At 45.3% G+C, this 15,951-nt stretch overlaps 2 protein-coding genes across 3 annotated transcripts in view; one reads left to right on the top strand and one right to left on the bottom strand.

Moving 5' to 3' along the window:
* Positions 1 to 2,371, top strand: part of LOC139273621 (zinc finger protein 530-like) — an 84,710-nt gene extending 82,339 nt beyond the window's left edge. Inside the window, exon 5 of the mRNA XM_070890588.1 lies at positions 2,189 to 2,371. The gene's annotated coding sequence lies outside the window, so the exon portion shown is untranslated. The remainder of the gene's footprint in view (positions 1 to 2,188) is intronic.
* The window catches only part of LOC139273617 (zinc finger protein 432-like), a 137,149-nt gene that overhangs the window by 22,386 nt on the left and 98,812 nt on the right, over positions 1 to 15,951 (bottom strand). The window contains exon 5 of one of the 2 annotated variants that reach the window (XR_011595252.1): positions 15,177 to 15,265. The exons of the other annotated variant lie outside the window; for it this stretch is intronic. The gene's annotated coding sequence lies outside the window, so the exon portion shown is untranslated. The remainder of the gene's footprint in view (positions 1 to 15,176; positions 15,266 to 15,951) is intronic. 2 annotated transcript variants of the gene reach the window in all.

The following is a 15,951-nucleotide window of genomic DNA, read 5'->3' as shown; positions in this document are numbered from 1 at the left end:
GCAAGTACAGGACAGAAATTCAGAACAGACAATTGTAGAATCCATGGAACATTCTTGCCTCTCTTGTTCCTCCAAAGCTGTAAATCCCCATCCCATACACTCTCCGTCCTCCCTGTGCTGAAATTCAAACACATCGCACGTCTGAAGACAGCTTGTGCTCCAATCCCAGTTTTCACCACCAACTCTGTCTGGGTTCAGTTCCACACTCACTGGTTCCCCTCCCTCTCCTCCCCTGAAGGTACTGACTCTGGCTGAGTTCAGTTCTACACTCACTGCTTCCCCTCCCTCTCCTCCCCTGAAGGTGCCGACTCTGGCTGGGTTCAGTTCCACACTCACTGGTTCCCCTCCCTCTCCTCCCCTGAAGGTACTGACTCTGGCTGGGTTCAGTTCCACACTCAGTGGTTCCCCTCCCTCTCCTCCCCTGAAGGTGCTGACTCTAGCTGGGTTCAGTTCCACACTCACTGGTTCCCCTCCCTCTCCTCCCCTGAAGGTACTGACTCTGGCTGGGTTCAGTTCTACACTCACTGGTTCCCCTCCCTCTCCTCCCCTGAAGGTACTGACTCTGGCTGGGTTCAGTTCTACACTCACTGATTACCCTCCCTCTCCTCCCCTGAAGGTGCCGACTCTGGCTGGGTTCACTGGGACCCTGTAGCCCCGCCCACACTTTGCTCTTTTCCAAAGATGGTCACGCATGCACTCTGCATCTCGATTAATCTCTGAGGCAGCACACAAACCCGCAGCTTTCCTTTATAGTAATAATAATAATTTTTATTTATATAGCGCCTTTAATGTAGTACAATGTCCCAAGGTAATTCACAACAGTGTTACAAGATGAGTTAGCCTAACATCTGTCGCAGGACATTTGGAAAAGCATAATTCAGTCAAGCAGAGTCAATGTGTTTTTATGAATAGCAAATCATGTTTGACAAATTTTCTGGAGTTCTTTGAGGATGTAATGAGCAGAGTGGATAAGGGGGAACCAGTGGATGTGATGCATTTGGATTTCCAAAAGGCATTCGATAAGATGCCACATAAAAGGTGACTGCACAAGATAAAAGTTCACGGGGTTGAGGGTAATATGGCTAGAGGATTGGCTAACTAACAGAAAACAGAGAGTCGGGATAAATAGATCATTTTCCGGTTGGCAAACAGTAACTAGTGGGATGCCACAGGGATCGGTGCTGGGGCCTCAACTATTTACAATCTATACTAATGATTTGGATGAAGGGACCGAGCGTATTGTAGCCAAGTTTGCTGATGATACAAAGATGGGTGGGAAAGCAAGTTGTGAGGAGGACACACAACATTTGCAAGGGATATAGACAGGCTAAGTGAGTGGGCAAACATTTGGCAGATGGAGTATAATGTGGGAAAATGTTAGGTTGTCCACTTTGGCAGAGAAAATAAAAAAGCAAATTATTATTTAAATGGAGAAAAATTGCAAAGTGCTGCAGTACAGAGGGACCTGGGGGTACTAATGCATGAAACACAAAAAGTTAGTATGCAGGTACAGCAAGTAACCAGGAAGGCAAATGGAATGTTGGCCTTTATTGCAAGGGGGATGGAGTATAAAAGCAGAGAAGTCCTGCTACAACTGTACAGGGATTGGTGAGGCCACACCTGGAGTACTGCATACAGTTTTGGTCTCCGTATTTAAGAAAGGATATACTTGCATTGGAGGCTGTTCAGAGAAGGTTCACTAGGTTGATTCCGGAGATGAAGGGTTGACTTATGAAGAGAGGTTGAGTAGGTTGAGCCAATACTCATTGAAGTTCAGAAGAATGAGAGGTGGTCTTATTGAAACATATAAGATGATGAGGGGGCTCGGACAGGTAGATACAATGAGATTATTTCCACTCATAGGGGAAACTAGAACTAGGGGTCATAGTTTCAGAATTAGGAATCGCCCATTTAAAACTGAGATGGGGAGGAATTTAATCTCTTAGGTGGTTGTAAACCCGTGAAATTCTCTGTCCCAGAGAGCTGTGATGGCTAGGCCATTAAATATATTTAAGGCGGAGGTAGACATATATTTGAGTAATAAGGGAATAAAGGGTTAGCAGGCAGGGATGTAGAGGTGAGTCCATGATCAGATCAGCCATGTTCTTATTAAATGGCGGAGCAAGCTAGAGGGACCAAATGGCCTACTCCTGCTCCTATTTCTTATGTTTTTATGTTCTCGTTACAGAGTACCAGATCTAAGATAGCCTGCTTCCTGGTTGGTTCCGCAAAGTACTGTTCAAGGAAACTATCCTGGATACACTCTCTGAATTCTTCATCAAGGCTACCTTGGCCAATTTGATTTGTTCAATCAAATGAAGATTAAAATTGCCCATGAATATTCCTGCTCCTTTTTTACAAGCCTCCATTATTTCTTGATTTATACTCCATCCAACAGTTTAGTTACTGTTAGGGGGCCTATAGACTACGGCCACCAGTGAGTGTTGTATTTATTCTGTATCTGTCAGTCTCTGGTTAGCGAATGTGGCTTTTCCTTTATACCTGTAAGTTTATGGTATGGAAGGGAGGTTTTCACTGTACCTGTCAATTGCTTGTAAGTGAGTGTAGGTTTCATTCTGTATCTTTCATTCTCTGGTATGTGAGTGTTGGATTTACACAGTCCTTGTCATTTTCTGATATGTGAGTGTGGGTTTTACCTGTGTCTGTTTCTGATATTTGTGTGTGGGTATGGATTATGAGTGTGAATTTTACTCTGTATATAACAGTTTTTGGTATGTGAGTGTGGGTTTTATTCTGTACCTGTCAGTCTATGGTATGTGAGTGTGGGTTTTACTCTGTATCTGCCAGTCTATGGTATGTGAGTGTGGGTTTTATTTCTGTATCTGTCAGTTTCTAGTTTGCGAGAGTGGATTTTATTCTGTACCTATCAGTCTAAGATATCGGAGTGTGGATTTTATTCTGTATCTGTCAGTCTGTGGTATGTGAGTGTGGGTTTTACTCTATAGCCATCAGTCTATGGTATGTGAGTGTGGGTTTTACTCTGTATCTGTTAGTCTATGGTATGTGAGTCTGCGTTTTACTCTATATCCATCAGTCTATGGTATGTGAGTGTGGGTTTTACTCTGTATCTGTCAGTCTATGGTATGTGAGTGTGGGTTTTATTCTGTATTCATCAATCTATGGTGTGTGAGTGTGGGTTTTACTCTGTATTCATCAGTCTATGGTATGTGAGTGTGGGTTTTACTCTGTATCCATCAGTCTATGGTATGTGAGTGTGGGTTTTACTCTGTATCTGTCAGTTCCTGGTATGTGAGTATGGGTTTTATTCTGTATCCATCAGTCTATGGTGTGTGAGTGTGGGTTTTTACTCTGTATCCATCAGTCTATGGTATGTGAGTGTGGGTTTTACTCTATATCCATCAGTTTCTGGTATATGAGTGTGGGTTTTATTCTGTATCTGTCAGTTTCAGGAATGTGAGTGTGGGTTTTGTCCTGTACCTGTCAGTTTAAGGAATGTGAGTATGGGTTTTACTCTGTACCTGTCAGTTTCAGAAATGTGGGAGTAGGTTTTACTCGGAGGCGGGAGTTCGTGGGAGTTGGAGGCGGGAGTTCGTGGCGTTGGTGAGGCCTACAAAAGGCCCAGCGGCAGCGAGAGGCATCGGCAGATCGGAGGCGGGAGTTCGTGGCATTGGTGAGGCCTACAAAAGGCCCAACTGGTGCAGCTCCAGCACGGAGATAAAGCAAAAAAGAAGTAGAAAGAAATCAAAAGGTGACGTCACAGCCAAAGGGGTAAGTGATTGGTGAGTAGCTTTTCTTTTTCTTTTTTATATCAGTAAGTAACCTGTTAACAGTGTTGTTGCCAAATTAAGTGTATCTAAGTGTTAAGTCATGACAGGAGAGCTCGGTCACGTGATATGCTCCTCCTGTACTGTGTGGGAACTCGGGGACACTTCCAGTGTCCCTGACGACTACGTGTGCGGGAACTGTATCCGCCTCCAGCTCCTGACGGACTGCGTTGTGGAATTGGAGATGAGGGTGGATTCACTCTGGAGTATCCACAATGCTGAGAATGACGTGAGTAGCACATGTAGCGAGTTGGTCTTACCGCAGTGAAAGGTCCACAGCCAGATAGGGAATGGAAGACCAGCAGGAAGAGCAGTACAAGAAAGGTAATGCAGGGGTCCCCTGCGGTCATCCCCCTGCAAAACAGATACACCGCTTTGAGTACTGTTGAGGGGGATGACTCATCAGGGGAGGGCAGCAGCAGCCAAGTTCATGGCACCGTGGCTGGCTCTGCTGCACAGGAGGGCAGGAAAAAGAGTGGGAGAGCGATAGTGATAGGGGATTCAATTGTAAGGGGAATAGATCGGCGTTTCTGTGGCCGCAACCGAGACTCCAGGATGGTATGTTGCCTCCCTGGTGCAAGGGTCAAGGATGTCTCGGAGCGGGTGCAGGACATTCTGAAAAGGGAGGGTGAACAACCAGTTGTCGTGGTGCACATTGGTACCAACGACATAGGTAAAAAAAAGGGATGATGTCCTAAGAGATAAATTTAAGGAGCTAGGAGCGAAATTAAAAAGTAGAACCTCAAAAGTAGTAATCTTGGGATTGCTACCAGTGCCACGTGCTACTCAGAGTAGGAATCGCAGGATAGCTCAGATGAATACGTGGCTTGAGCAGTGGTGCAGCAGGGAGGGATTCAAATTCCTGGGGCATTGGAACCAGTTCTGGGGGAGGTGGGACCAGTACAATCTGAAAGGTCTGCACCTAGGCAGGACCGGAATCAATGTCCTAGGGGGAGTGTTTGCTAGTGCTGTTGGGGAGGAGTAAACTAATATGGCAGGGGGATGGGAACCAATGCAGGGAGACAGAGGGAAACAAAATGGAGACAGAAGCAAAAGACAGAAAGGAGATGAGTAAAAGTGGAAGGCAGAGAAACCCAAGGCAAAAAACAAAAAGGGCGGCTGTACAGCAAAATTCTAAAGGGTCAAAGTGTAATCAAAAGGCAAGCCTGAAAGCTCGGTGCCTCAATGTGAGGAGTATTCGGAACCCAGGAGAGGGCTCTGAGCTAGTTAGAGTGGGTGAGAGCTCAGATGAACAGGACCCCAAGAAAGAATGCAAAAGGCAGGAGGCAACAGAGCAGAGTAGCACTGGGGTAAGTGTAAACCACAAGGTGATAGGAAGAGACAATATGTATGAATATAAAGGGGCTGCAGGAGGGGTCAAAACTAAAAATCATGGTTTAAAAACTCGTATTAAAACACTCTACCTAAACGCACGCAGCATTCGAAATAAAGTAAATGAGTTGACGGCACAAATCATTACAAATGGGTATGATTTGGTGGCCATTATAGAAACGTGGTTGCAGGGTGACCAAGACTGGGAATTAAACATACAGGGGTATCTGACAATTCGGAAAGATAGACAAGAAGGGAAAGGAGGTGCGGTAGCTCTGTTAATAAAGGATAATATCAAGGCAGTTGTGAGAGACGATATTGGCTCTAATGAACAAAATATTGAATCATTATGGGTGGAGATTAGAGATAGAAAGGGGAAAAAGTCACTGGTGGGCGTAGTTTATAGGCCCCAAAATAATAACTACACGGTGGGGCGGACAATAATCAAGGGAATAATGGAGGCATGTGAAAAAGGAACGGCAGTAATCATGGGGGATTTTAACCTACATATCGATTGGTCAAATCAAATCGCATGGGGTAGCCTTGAGGAGGAATTCATAGAATGCTTACGGGATTGTTTATTAGAACAGTATGTTACAGAACCTACAAGGGAGCAAGCTATCTTAGATCTGGTCCTGTGTAATGAGACAGGAATAATAAATGGTCTCCGAGTAAAAGATCCTCTCGGAATGAGTGATCACAGTATGGTTGAATTTATAATACAGATTGAGGGAGAGGAAGTAGTGTCTCAAACGAGCGTTCTATGCTTAAACAAAGAGGGCTGCAGTGGGATGAGGGTAAAGTTGGCTAAAGTAGACTGGGAACACAGACAAAACGGTGGCACAATTGAGGAACAGTGGAGGACTTTTAAGGAGCTCTTTCATAGTGCGCAACAAAAATATATTCCAGTGAAAAAGAAGGGCAGTAAGAGAAGGGATAACCAGCCGTGGATAACCAAGGAAATAAAGGAGAGTATCAAATTAAAAACCAATGCGTATAAGGTGGCCAAGGATAGTGGGCAACTAGAAGATTGGGAAAATTTTAAACGACAGCAAAGAATGACTAAGAAAGCAATAAAGAAAGGAAAGATAGATTACGAAAGTAAACTTGCGCAAAACATAAAAACAGATAGTAAAAGCTTTTACCGATATATAAAATGGAAAAGAGTGACTAAAGTAAATGTTGGTCCCTTAGAAGACGAGAAGGGGGATTTAATAATGGGAATGTGGAAATGGCTGAGACCTTAAACAATTATTTTGCTTCGGTCTTCACAGTGGAAGACACAAAAACCATGGCAAAAATTGCTGGTTACAGGAATGTGGGAAGGGAGGACCTTGAGATAATCACTATCACTAGGGGGGTAGTGCTGGACAGGCCAATGGGACTCAAGGTAGACAAGTCCCCTGGTCCTGATGAAATGCATCCCAGGGTATTAAAAGAGATGGCTGAAGTTATAGCAGATGCATTCGTTATAATCTACCAACTTCTCTCGACTCTGGGGAGGTACCAGCGGATTGGAAAGCAGCTAATGTAACGCCTCTGTTTAAAAAGGGGGGCAGAAAAAAGGCAGGTAACTATAGGCCAGTTAGTTTAACATCTGTAGTGGGGAAGCGATCATTAAGGAAGAAATAGCGGGACATCTAGATAGAAATAGTGCAATCAAGCAGACGCAACATGGATTCATGAAGGGGAAATCATGTTTAATTAATTTACTGGAATTCTTTGAGGATATAATGAGCATGGTGTATAGAGGTGTACCGATGGATGTGGTGTATTTAGATTTCCAAAAGGCATTCGATAAGGTGCCACTCAAAAGGTTACTGCAGAAGATAAAGGTACGCGGAGTCAGAGGAAATGTATTAGCATGGATAGAGAATTGTCTGGCTAACAGAAAGCAGAAAGTCGGGATAAATGGGTCCTTTTCGGGTTGGAAATCGGTGGTTATTGGTGTGCCACAGGGATCAGTGCTGGGACCACAACTGTTTACAATATACATAGATGACCTGGAAGAGGGGACAGAGAGTAGTGTAACAAAATTTGCAGATGACACAAAGATTAGTGGGAAAGCGGGTTGTGTAGGGGACACAGTGAGGCTGCAAAGAGATTTAGATAGGTTAAGCGAATGGGCTAAGGTTTGGCAGATGGAATACAATGTCAGAAAATGTGAGGTCATCCACCTTGGGGAAAAAAAAAACACAGTAAAAGGGAATATTATTTGAATGAGGAGAAATTACAACATGCTGAGGTGCAGAGGGACCTGGGGGTCCTTGTGCATGAATCCCAAAAAGTTAGCTTGCAGGTGCAGCAGGTAATCAGGAAGGCGAATGGAATGTTGGCCTTCAATGCGAGAGGGATGGAGTACAAAAGCAAGGAGGTCCTGCTGCAACTGTACAGGGTATTGGTGAGGCCGCACCTGGAGTACTGCGTGCAGTTTTGGTCACCTTACTTAAGGAAGGATATACTGGCTTTGGAGGGGGTACAGAGACGTTTCACTCGGCTGATTCCGGTGATGAGAGGGTTACCTTATGATGATAGATTGAGTAGACTGGGTTTTTAATCGTTGGAGTTCAGAAGGATGAGGAGTGATCTTATAGAAACATTTAAAATCATGAAAGGGATAGACAAGATCGAGGCAGAGAGATTGTTTCCACTGGTCGGGGAGACTAGAACTAGGGGGCACAGCCTCAAAATACGGGAGAGCCAATTTAAAACCGAGTTGAGAAGGAATTTCTTCCAGCAGAGAGTTGTGAATCTGTGGAATTCTCTGCCCAAGGAAGCAGTTGAGGCTAGCTCATTGAATGTATTCAAATCACAGATAGATAGATTTTTAACCAATAAGGGAATTAAGGGTTATAGGGAGCGGGCGGGTAAGTGGAGCTGAGTCCACGGCCAGATCAGCCATGATCTTGTTGAATGGCGGAGCAGGCTCGAGGGGCTCGATGGCCTACTCCTGTTTCTAATTCTTATGTTCTTATGATGTACTCTGTACCTGTCAGTTTCAGGAATGTGAGTGTGGGTTTTACTCTGTACCGGTCAGTTTCAGGAATGTGAGTGTTATACTCATGATAACTGGTCAGACCAAGTACTGTGTGTAATGAGCAAATGTGACCTTAGCTCCTTTATTGTAGTTCCAGAATGCAGGCACCTTGTGGGTGACCTGCTTATATACTGTACTCCCAAGGGATGCTGGGATCCCTTGGGCTCCAACAGGTAGGCCCTCTGGTGGACAGGTGTGATGCAGGTTACAAGGTTACAAGGGGTTAAACACATAACATCACTCCCCCTGAAGTCAACACTACACTTATTTACAAGGTGAGACAATCTGGGGCTCTGCGCTCCCTTGTCAATCGTCTCGATACAAATGCTGGTGTGGTTGGGTTGGTCAGTTCTTCATTGGGCTGTTGGGTAGTCGGTCTTGCCGGACTGTTGGGGATGATGAGTTCTGTTCCGTGGTCAACTGTGATGTCAGTTGCCACTTGTGTGTGTGTGTTGGAAGGTCAAAGTTGGTGGTGTCTTCTTCGGATTGTACGTAGCTGTCTGTGAACCGTAGTTTAATTTGGTCCAAGTGTTTTCTGTGCATTTGTCCATTGGTCAGTTGACCTGAAACACCCTACTCCCCTCTTTGGCTGTGACTATGCCAGCAAGCCATTTGGGCCCATGTCCATAATTGAGCACAAACACAGGATCGTTGATCTCAATATCGCCTGACAAGTTTGCATGATCATGGTACACACTCTGTTGATGCCGCTTGTCCTCCACATGATCATGTAGATCAGGGTGGACCAGAGAGAGCCTTGTTTAAGTGCCCTTTTCATGAGCAGCTCGGCTGGGGGAATCCCTTTGAGTGAGTGGGATCTGGTGCGGTAGCTGAGCAGTACTCGGGACAACTGGGTCTGCAGGGAGCCTTCCGACATGCGTTTCAAGCTTTGCTTGATGGTCTGGACTGCCTGTTCTGCCTGGCCGTTGGATCCGGGCTTGAACGGCGCAGATGTGACATGTTTGACCCCATTGCAGGTCATGAATTCTTTGAATTAGGCACTTGTGAAGCACTAACTAGGACATCGGGCAGGCCGTGTGTGGCAAACATAGCTCTTAGACTTTCAATGGTGACCGTGGACGTGCTTCCAGACATTATTGCACATTCAACCCATTTTGAGTAAGCATCCACGACAACCAAAAATATTTGGCTAGGAATGGGCCTGCATAATCTACATGGATCCTCGACCATGGTTTGGATGGCCAGGGCCATAGATTTAGCGGTGCCTCTCTGGGTGCATTGCTCAACAGAGCAAGCATTGCACTGGCGTACACATGACTCTAAATCCGAGTCGATGCCCAGCCACCACACATGGGATCTGGCTGTGGCTTTCATCATCACGATGCCCGCATGGGTGCTGTATAGTTCCCCAATAAATGTGTCACTGCCTTTCTTGGGCAAGACCACACGATTGCCCCACAAGAGACAGTCCCCCTGAAGGGACAGCTCATCTTTGCATCTGTGGAATGGCTTAATCGCTTCCTGCATCTCCATTGGGACACTGGACCAGCTCCCATGGAGGACGCAGTTTTTGTTAACCAGGGCCAGTAAAGGATCCTGGCTGGTCCAGGTCCTGATCTGGTGGTCCGTAACGGGGCATTTCTCATTCTCAAATGCCTCCATGACCATGAGCAAGTCTGTTAGCTGCGCCATTTCCACCCCGGTGGTGGGCAATGGTAGCCGACTGAGAGCATCTGCGCAGTTCTCTGTGCCCGGTGTGTGGCGAATTACATAGTTGTATGCCGACAGTGTGAGCAACCATCTTTGGATGTTTGCAGAGGCATTGTTATCAATTTGCTCTCTGAGAATAGCGATATGAGCGGCTTGTGGTCTGTTTCAAGTTCGAACTTGAGGCCAAGCTAGTACTGGTGCATTTTCTTTACCCCGTACACACATGCCAGAGCCTCTTTTTCAACTGTAGGCCCTTTTGGCCTTGGACAAACTCCTGGATGCATACGCAACCGGTTGTAAAATTCCCGATTCATTAGGCTGTTGTAATACACACCCAACCCCGTATGACGACACATCGCAAGCTAACACACATCGTTTACATGGGTTATACAGGACAAGCAGTTTGTTAAAACACAGTAAAGTTCTGGCTTTCTTAAAGGCAGCCTCTTGTGAATTCCCCCATACCCAGTCATCTCCCTTGCACAGTAGCGCATGCAGGGGTTCTAGTAGGGTGCTTAACCCAGGTAGGAAATTATTTAAGTAGTTGAGCTGTCCCAGAAACGTCTGCAGCTCCGTCACATTTCGTGGTCACGGCGCGTTCTTGATGGCCTCCGTCTTGGAGTCGGTGGGTCTGATGCCGTCTGCTGCAATCCTTCTTCCTAAAAATTCAACGTCCTGTGCCAGGAAAACACACTTCGAGCATTTCAACCTGAGCCCCATGCGATCCAACCGACTAACAACCTCCTCCAGGTTCTTCAAGTGCTCCATGATGTCCCGACCTGTAACCAATATGTCGTCCTGGAAGACCAATGTACAAGGAACCGACTTTAGCAGGCTTTCCATGTTTCGCTGGAAAATCGCTGCATCCGACCAAATCCCGAACGGGCACCGGTTGTAAATAAATAGACCTTTGTGCATGTTGATGCAGGTGAGGCCTTTCGAAGACTCCTTCAGCTCTTGCGTCATGTAGGTTGAGGTCAGGTCCAGCTTGGGGAACATCTTTCCTCCAGCCAGGGTTGCAAATAGATTGTCTGCCTTGGGTAGCGGGTACTGGTCCTGCAGCGAAAAATGGTTAATTGTTACTTTATCGTCACCACAAATTCTAACTGTACCATCCTCCTTGAGTACCGGAACAATCGGACTGGCTCAGTCATTGAACTCCACCGGCGAGATGATGCCCTCGCGTTGCAGCCTATCCAGCTGGATTTCCACATCATGTAACGTACCACCCGAGCCTTGTGGTGGATGGGTCGCATACCAGGAACCAAATGGATCTGCACTTTCACCCGAGAAACTTCCAATGCCTGGCTCAAATAATGATGGGAACTTGCTTAGAACCTGTGTACATACGGTGTCGTCAACTGACGAAAGCTTTCGAATGTCATCCCAGTGGCAGCGGATTTTCCCCAGCCAGCTTCTGCCAAATAACATGGGGCCATCCCCGGGCACAATCCATAGCGGGAGTTCATGTACTGCTCCATCATAGGAGACTTTGACTTCAGCACTGCCAATTACCGGATTAGTTCCGTTGTATAAATCCTTAACTTCGTGTGAATGGGGCTGAGCTTGGGCCTGTGTGCCTTCTTCCCCCACAGCCTGTCGAAAGCCGTTTTACTCATTATGGACTGACTTGCCCCCGCGTTCAGCTCCATAGACACTGGAATACTGTTCCGTTCAACTTTCAACATTATTAGTAGGCATTTCATCGTGAACGTGTATACCCCCGTACACTCTGCCTCCTCTGTACGAGTTTCCAATTCCATCTGATCCACTGTGGACCGATCTTCCTCTAGTTCGCAGGGTTTGCAGCTCGCCTGCACGTTCGTTGGAGGTGTCCCATTGTTCTGCAGCCATTGCACGCATAGTATTTAAAGTGGCATTGATGGGGCCAATGATCACCCCCGCAGCGCCAACAGGGTGTTAACTGCCTCACATGAACAGATGATGGCGGACTCTGGGTCAATTGAGGTCAGGCCACGGCAGCCGGCGTGTACATTCTGCCCTGTAAATTTCTGCTCAAACCAACGTTACTTTATGCACAGTACTGGCCGAAATTTGCTTGGTGTTGTCGCTGGTGGACATAAATGCTTGGGCTATTGTTATGGCATTACTCACATTTGGAGTTTCTACAGTCAACAGTTTGTGAAGGATTGTTTCATGTCCGATGCCCAGTACAAAAAAGTCTCTGCGCATTTGTACTAGGAATCCCTCAAACTCACAATGTCTTGCAAGGCGCCTTAGTTCGGCGACGTAGCTCGCCACTTCCTGGCCCTCCAATCATTGACATGTGTAGAACAGATATCCCGCCATCAAAACGCTTTCCTTAGGATTTAGGTGCTCCCGGACTCAGTACTTCGTAGGATTTATCTGTTGGTTTAGCCGGGGCCAGGAGATTCTTTATGAGGCCATAGGTAGTGGCCCCACAGACGGTTAGGAGGATCGCCCTTCGTTTGGTCGCATTCTCGTCCCCTTCCAGCTCGATGACTACGAAGTATTGGCCGGGTCTCTCCACGAAGGCTTCCCAATCATTCCCCTTCGAGAACCTCTCCAGGTTGCCGACTGTCCTTTGCATTTTCGCGTGGATTGTTAACTCGTCGCCAATTGTTATACTCATGATAAATGGTCAGACCGAGTACTGTGTGTAATGAGCAAGTGTGACCTTAGCTCCTTTATTGTAGTTCCAGAGTGCAGACACCTTATGGGTGACCTGCTTATATACTGTACTCCCAAGGGATGCAGGGATCCCTTGGGACTCGAACAGGTAGGCCCTCTGGTGGACAGGTGTGATGCAGGTTACAAGGGATTAAATACATAACAGGGAGTGTGGGGTTTTACACTGTACCTGTCAGCTTGTGTTATATGAGTAAGGATTTTAATCAATACAATAACTCCTAGTTTCTGGTAAGGGAGTGCATATTTTAGTCTGTATCTATCACTATGTGTGAACGTTTTCTTTATCTCTCAGTCTCTGGGATGTGAGTGTGGGTTTTTCTCTGTATCTGTCAGTATATGGGTTTGGGTATTATTTGTATGTGTCAATCTCGGTAACATGAATGTACATTTTTGTCTGTATCTTTCACTCTCTGGGATGTGAGTGTACGTTTTATTCTTTATCTGTCACTCACTTTTATGTGTGTGTGGATTTTACTCTACAGCTGTCATTCTCTGGGATGTGAGTGTGATCTTCACTCTGTATCTATTAGTCTTTGGTGTGAGTGTGGGTTTTACTCTGTATGTTAGTCTATGGTATGTGAGTATGGGATTTACTCTGTATCCATCAGTCTATGGTATGTGAGTGTGGGTATTATTCTGTGAATGTCAGTCTCTGGGATGTGTATGTAGATTTTCCTCCTGTCAGTTGCTGTTATGTGAATGTGTGTTTTATTCAAGTGTGTGAATGTGGATTTCACTCTGTACCTGTCAGTCTCTTGTGTGTGAATGTGGCACTTTTTATCTGTACCTGTCTGTTTCTGTTATGAATGGGGTTATATTCTATTATGTGAGTGTGGAGTTTATCACATTCTACCTGTCTGTCACTGGTATGTTAATGTGTGTATGTTTTCTGTATCCGTCAGTTGCTATTATATGAATGTTGATTTCATTCTGTGCCTTTAAGTGTCTGGTACAGCTGTGGTATTGTGGGTTTGACATTGAATCAGACAGTCACTTTCAAGTCAGTGTTGATTTTACTCTCTATCTGTCAATCTCTGGTATGTGTTTTATTCTGTATCTGTCCATCTCTGGGAAGTGAGTGTGGGTTTCATTCTGTATCTATCTGTTTCTGATATTTGAGTAAGGGTTTTAATCAGTACCTGTAAGTTTCTATTATGGGGGTGTGGTTTTTAGTCTGTATTTGTCAGTCTCTGGCATGAGTGTGGGTATTACTCTGTATCTATCAGTCTCTGGAATGTGAGTGTGGATATTACTCTGTATCTATCAGTCTCTGGAATGTGAGTGTGGGTATTACTCTGCATTTATCAGTCTCTGGAATGTGAGTGTGGGTATTACTCTGTATCTATCAGTCTCTGGAATGTGAGTTTGGGTATTACTCTGTATCTATCAGTCTCTGGAATGTGAGTTTGGGTATTACTCTGTATCTATCAGTCTCTGGAATGTGAGTTTGGGTATTACTCTGTATCTATCAGTCTCTGGAATGTGAGTGTGGGTATTACTCTATATCGGTCTCTGGAATGTGAGTGTGGGTATTACTCTATATCAGTCTCTGGAATGTGAGTGTGGGTATTACTCTGTATCTATCAGTATCTGGAATGCGAGTTTGGGTATTACGCTGTATCTATCATTCTCTGGAATGTGAGTTTGGGTATTACTCTGTATCTATCAGTCTCTGGAATGTGAGTGTGGGTATTACTCTATATCGGTCTCTGGAATGTGAGTGTGGGTATTACTCTGTAACTATCAGTATCTGGAATGCAAAAGTGTGTTTTTTTCTGTACCTGTTAGTTTCTGGTGAGTGACTGGAGTTCACTCTCTAACTATCTGTCTCTGGTATGTGTGTGTGAGTATTTGTCTGTAGCTGTAAGTGCCTGGTATGGGAGTGTAGGTTTCACTATCAGTCAGTCAGTCAATCTCAGGTACTGGAGTTGATTGTGATTCTTTCTCAATCTCATTCAATGTGTCTGAGTGTATGAATCATTATGTTTATCTCAGTCTCTGGTACTATTTGTGAGTGTGGGATTGATTATGTATCTGTTAGACTGGTGATGTGTGTGAGTGTGGGATTGATTATGTATCTGTTGGACTGGTGGTGTGTGAGAGTGTGGGATTGATGATGTATCTGTTAGACTGGTGATGTGTGAGTGTGAGATTGATTATGTATCTGTTAGACTGGTGATGTGTGTGAGTGAGAGATTCATTATGTAATTGACAGTCTCTTGTACTGTGCTATTCTTGCTCTGTGTGACTGTTGGATTTAGTTCCTTCTCCACCTGCTGTAGGCGGATGATAGTTTGAGATTTTCTTTGACTGTCTCAGGAGGAGGTTTGGTTCAGTCCATTACCTCCGTTTCTCTGCTCTTGTATGTTAGCTGTTGGGTTTGAGAGTCAGTGTACAGACATCAGTGTGGATTGACACCGTGTCAGTGTCTATCTGTTCGTGTGTGTGAGTAAGGGAGTGAAATTGGATCTGCCTTTCACTGCACGATGATTGGATTTTGAAACAACTCATTATTGTACTGCTCCAAGTGACTGTGGGATTCATAATATAACAGTGGAAATTTGGATCACTGTGGGACTGACAGCTTCTGCTGCCTGTGACAATATGATTGAGGTCAGTTCTGTGTCTCTCTGCGCTGTGAGTGATAATGTACTTACTGTGTGTGAGAAGGAGCTGCCTGCACTGTTCCTTGTGTTCCGGGTTGAGGAAAGATCAAATTTATTCTGGCTTGGTGAAGTATTTTGCTCTGAGAATAATAATAGGAAAACACTATTAGTTATGATATGGACAGGTAGAAACATAGAAACATAGAAAATAGGTGCAGGAGTAGGCCATTCGGCCCTTCTAGCCTGCACCGCCATTCAATGAGTTCATGGCTGAACATGCAACTTCAGTACCCCATTCCTGCATTCTCGCCATACCCCTTGATCCCCCTAGTAGTAAGGACTTCATCTAACTCCTTTTTGAATATATTTAGTGAATTGGCCTCAACAACTTTCTGTGGTAGAGAATTCCACAGGTTCACCACTCTCTGGGTGAAGAAGTTTCTCCTCATCTCGGTCCTAAATGGCTTACCCCTTATCCTAAGACTGTGTCCCCTGGTTCTGGACTTCCCCAACATTGGGAACATTCTTCCTGCATCTAACCTGTCTAAACCCATCAGAATTTTAAACGTTTCTATGAGGTCCCCTCTCATTCTTCTGAACTCCAGTGAATACAAGCCCAGTTGATCCAGTCTTTCTTGATATGTCAGTCCTGCCATCCTGGGAATCAGTCTGGTGAACCTTCGCTGCATTCCCTCAATAGCAAGAATGTCCTTCCTCAGGTTAGGAGACCAAAACTGTACACAATACTCCAGGTGTGGCCTCACCAAGGCCCTGTACAACTGTAGCAACACCTCCCTACCCCTGTACTCAAATCCCCTCGCTATGA

Source organism: Pristiophorus japonicus, chromosome 9 (genome assembly GCF_044704955.1).
Source record: "Pristiophorus japonicus isolate sPriJap1 chromosome 9, sPriJap1.hap1, whole genome shotgun sequence".
Classification (NCBI taxonomy): Eukaryota; Metazoa; Chordata; class Chondrichthyes; family Pristiophoridae; genus Pristiophorus; species Pristiophorus japonicus.
Note: the sequence above shows the minus strand (reverse complement) of the source record. Positions and strands in the feature narration are given on the sequence as shown.